Source organism: Octopus bimaculoides, chromosome 15 (assembly GCF_001194135.2).
Source record: "Octopus bimaculoides isolate UCB-OBI-ISO-001 chromosome 15, ASM119413v2, whole genome shotgun sequence".
Lineage (NCBI taxonomy): Eukaryota > Metazoa > Mollusca > Cephalopoda > Octopoda > Octopodidae > Octopus > Octopus bimaculoides.
In genome coordinates this window covers 50,266,500-50,271,656 of record NC_068995.1, presented here as the reverse complement: position 1 = coordinate 50,271,656, position 5,157 = coordinate 50,266,500, and positions in this window count along the sequence as shown.

The window sequence follows — 5,157 nt, the reverse complement described above, 5'->3', positions numbered from 1 at the left end:
CCAAATGTCATTCAAAAAGGACTTAGAACTTTTTTCATTTTACAATGCTAAATATGGAGTTGTTATTTTTCTCAAGGGAATGTTCTACAGATTAACTCGTTTTATTTCTTTATTGTTTCGTCTTTTTTTTTTTTCCTCCTTTTTTAGATTAGTTCATTGTAAAAAAAAAAAAAAAAAAACGAAAATTCTAGGACAAAGAGGAATCTACAGTTGTAAGACTGGCTGTGTGAGTAAAAGTTTTTGGAAGTTTCTTGTACAGTAGAAGTTGCTGTTCTGTCATGATACGATATAAAAATCAGTGGAATATGACTTGTAAACATTATCCACTATGTTAATATCACTGTAACTCTTGCTTAGAAGGTTTCTTCTAATGGATTTTTAGGTTTATATATGTGTGTATATAGCAAATCAGTACTCGATATTAAAAGCCTACAAATTAACTGTAAAAGAAGATTCTAGAATACAACAGACATGATACATTAGTGTGTTTAATTAATTGTAACTAAAGAGTTTTGAAGACTAGAAAAAATTAATCAGTAATTAATTGGTTTAGAATGTTGTGGTGCTAGAATTTAAAAAAACTTACTAGATTTATTATCACAGCCATACATACTATATGTGTGTGTGTATGTATATATGTATATATATATATGTGTGTGTGTGTGTTTATGCATATGTGTGTATATATGTATATTTATATGCATATGTATATAGATGTATATATGTGTGTGTGTATGTGTATGCATGCACACATACATATATATACATATGTATGTATGGGTGTACAAAGCAGTGTCAGATGTATGTATATATATATATGTATGTGTGTGTGAGAGAGAAAGAGAGAGAAAGAAAAACAACAGACAGACAGACTGTCAATATATTTACATATATCAATCAGTAAGTAATTTTTTACAAAACAGAAATAATATGCATAAAGGGAAAGCAAGCTTAAAGGGTAGATCAGGTTTTAGATTTACTAATTAGCTAATTAATGAGGCACAAACATCTAATGATTAACTTTATCAAGTTTTGGCCTTTGTTTTTCTTTTTTTATTTTTTTTAATGCTCTGAAATTGTAGGTAATGTTTTTGTTTTTTTTTTCAATTAATTTATTTTACTTTTATACTTTGATAGCATCATTTTTCATCAACTTTTGCTAATTGTGATCCCATAATTTGCAAAGGGCTTAACAGAAATAATTTTTTGGTTATTTTTGTTATTTTGATTCTTGGTTTCAATCATTCAATTGAACATGTTCATTTCATTTTATTTTCATTTTATTATTATTATTATTTTTAAAAATTTTATTTCGTTTTCAAATTAGATTTTGGACTCTTTAGAGCTGACAAAGGAACTGTCTTGGTTCCAACCCAAGACCGATTCCTCATTGATGTCTTTTTTTGTCTCAGTTATAAATAATTTTTTTAAAACAATTTATATATATATATATATATATATATATATATACTCATATATTTATATATGTATATACACATATATGCGTGTGTATACTCATACATACACATATATATGTGTGTGTGTATATATATATATATAATATTTTTGTGTGGTACTCTAATCTGCATAATGATGATGAAGATGATAATAATTATAATAACGATAATAATACTAATACTACTACTACTACTACCACTATTACTACTACTACTACTACTACTACTAGAACATCAGAAAGCTGCCAATGGAACTCTTTAGCAGATCTCACCTACATTGCCATATATTTTCACATCAAGACTCCAGAAAATCAACTGACTTGTCTGTGGCCTTGCTACAGATCTCGAACAATGTATTTCATACCTGTGTAAATGTGAGGATCAGTAGATGTTTGTATTTAGTGAAGATTCTGAACACAATTCTATGATGTTGGAAGGATCCTATTCACTGCTGTTCATTGAAGTACATTTCCAATAAAATCAAACTTAATTTCATGGGTTATCACTGACTTGTTTTTTTGCACCTCTCCCTCTGCATTCATCTTCTCAAATAGAGGATGAACCTTGATTTTAAAACATTGCTGTTAATGTTGTTGTTGTTGTTGTTGTTGTTGTTATTATTAATACACCATTTTGAGCGTGGCCATTGCCAGTACCGCCTGACTGGCCTTCGTGCCGGTGGCACGTAAAAGCCCCCACTACACTCTCGGAGTGGTTGGCGTTAGGAAGGGCATCCAACTGTAGAAACTCTGCCAAATCAGACTGGAGCCTGGTGTAGCCATCTGGTTCACCAGTCCTCAGTCAAATCGTCCAACCCATGCTAGCATGGAAAGCGGACGTTAAACGATGATGATTATGGGAACAAGCTAGCAGGCCTAAATGAATTATTATTATTATTATTATTATTATTAAGGTGATGAGCTGGCAGAATCATTAGCACACTGGATGAAATGCCTAGTGGTATTTCGCCTATCACTACATTCCAAGTTCAAAATCCACCAAGGTCGGTTTTGCCTTTCATCCTTTCGGGGTCGATAAATTAAGTATCAGTGAAACACTGGGGTTGATGTAATTAACTTACTCCCTCACCTGAAATTGCTGGCCTTGTGCTAGAATTTGAAATTATTATTATTCTGCGTTCAAATTCTGCTGAGGGCAACCTTGCCTGCCATCCTTTTGAAGTCGATAAAATAAGTACCAGTTGTTCACTGGGTCAATGTATTCAACTAACCCAATCCCCTTAAATTTCAGAGCCTTGTGCCTATAGTAGAAAGGATTTTTTTTCCTGTCTCCAGTTTCAAGTTACATGTTTATGTTTTAAATATGAAGGAGCAAAAAACAAAGCTAAAAAACACTCAACAGATGTGCAAATTCAGAGCAGGAGATTCCAGCTGGACTCGAGTTGAAACTTTCAGAAGTCTTGTTTCATCTAGTAAGCACCAATTGCATGCCTAAGATTATTTTTCAATCTGTCTTTTAACCCATTAGCATTCAGATTATTATATCAAATGTAAAGCTTATTTATTCACGTTAAGCTAGCAAGATGTTATGAAAGAGTGAGATAGCAGGAGGCACCACTGAGGATTCGTCTGAGGTCAAAAAAAAAAAGATTTTTATGGTCAATGGCCAAGACCCAACTATAGCTTGTTCACTGTAATTAGCAGTAAATTGGGGGTATGGTAAGTAGCATGAGTACTGTATAATAAAGTACTATAAGTCAATTTGAAGCCCTTCAAGGGGGGATGGGGAAAACAATGAACAGGCAACTCACTAGTGTGCCTCTATATAAAAAAAAATTGTGAAGAGTTCAGTATCCTTGGGTCTCGTTTAAAACTTATTTTTTTAAAAATGATAAAGGGAGAGAATTATGAAAGAAAATAATACTTGGATAATATGAGTTATCTTTCCTTGTAAAATTCTCCCGTCGTAGTTTGTCAGTGAAAAAAATATGATCTTATAGAAACACCATCACCATGTTTGTAAAGTTATTTCAAACGTGAAGAGATTCAAACGGACAAAGCAATATATATATCAAAGCACTTTTATTTCCATTTTACAAAAAAGGAAAAGAGAAACAAGAAAAACAAAAAATCAAAGTTAAAAAATTAACATTAATTTGCAATATGTTAATTCATGATGTTAGTTCTTGTAGACATTAAACATAAGTGGAACATTTTGCTATGTTAGACATGAGTAGATCACTAACCATGCTAGTCTGGAGAGACTGATGAATAATCGGTGAGATATGGGATTTGCTAAAGCTCCATGAGGCTCCAGCAGAAGGTGGTGGTGCCCCTGTTGTACTCTTTCGCCCCAAATTTCTGTCACTCTTTCTTCCTGTTTCTTGAGTAACGCTGCGATGGACTGGCGTCTTGTTCAGCTGGGAGGAACACATACGCCATAAAAACTGGGAAACCGGGCCCATGAACCTCGCTAAGCTTTAAAACGGCGAGAAAGAAAGAAAGGTACATCAACAGAGTAACATCTGGAGGTGTCAGATATTTTCCTTGGTGGAACAAGACATGCACGTTTGTAAATCAGGACAGAATAAGAATCAGCTTCAGAAGCATCCACATATTCTTTTCTATAAAGTGATGATATTGAATTGGGAAGATTTTATGGAGAGGTAATAAAAAAAATTATCAAATTTGTACATGTTTGAAGGCAAAGTTCAAATTAAATTTAGAATAAATACAGTGTTTGCTGAATACTGAGTTACTATCACAGAATAACAGAAGCTGTGTAGAATGTGAATGAAAGGACTTGTAAACTTACAGAAGACAGAGAGAGAGTAAAATAGATAAATATTTGATTGTGACAAGCACCGATAATGTATTGCATTAGAAAATGCAAAATTAATAACTTCTTGGCAAAAGTTTCAATGAATATATACAAAAGATATATAATATCTGTGCAAGATTTACAAAATCTGGAAAATTATTCATTGAGCTGCTACACAATAATTTATGAACCACATTAGAGATGGTGATTTTTCTTTTTCTTTGTGTTAAAAAGAAGTTGGAAATATAACATGCAGCCTAAAAAAAAGGATGAGTTCTGAGTAGGCTTTTTCTTTCAATAATAAAACACTTCTTTAAAAAAGCATCAAGAAACTTGTCATATCTCCATTTCAATCACATATATATTTTTTCCATGGATCAGCAAGTTCCTAAACATTTTATTTACATTTTATTCTTCATTAAAAAAAAATATATTGTGCAATTGTGTAGGCATATTGCTAAGGCCATGCTGGAGCGACATCGATTTAAAAGCCAAAATATACATTTCAAAATAGAGAATATTTGAATATTTAAAATAACTGAAATCAGTTATGAATATATTTCACTATGATTATTTGCAGAGGAGCAGAAGATTTGATTTTGCCATGGGGCTGTTATTTTAAGTGAAACTTTTAAAGCTCAACATTTTACATGAATTTATTTATTTACAAAATAATTTTTTTTTAAATATTAAGTAAAAAAAAAAAAAAAACCCCAGTTCTGAAGAAATATAAGCTAAAACTTACTTTCACCATAGTTTATATTTGGCAACAGAGATATTCTTAAAAATTCATTACTAAAAGAATTAAAAAATTTCCTGATATGTCCAAATATTCAAAATACTTTTAATATCAGACAGTAAAAATTTTAAACCAAATATTTCAGTAAAAGTTAAGAATATTGATATTACAGGATATTTC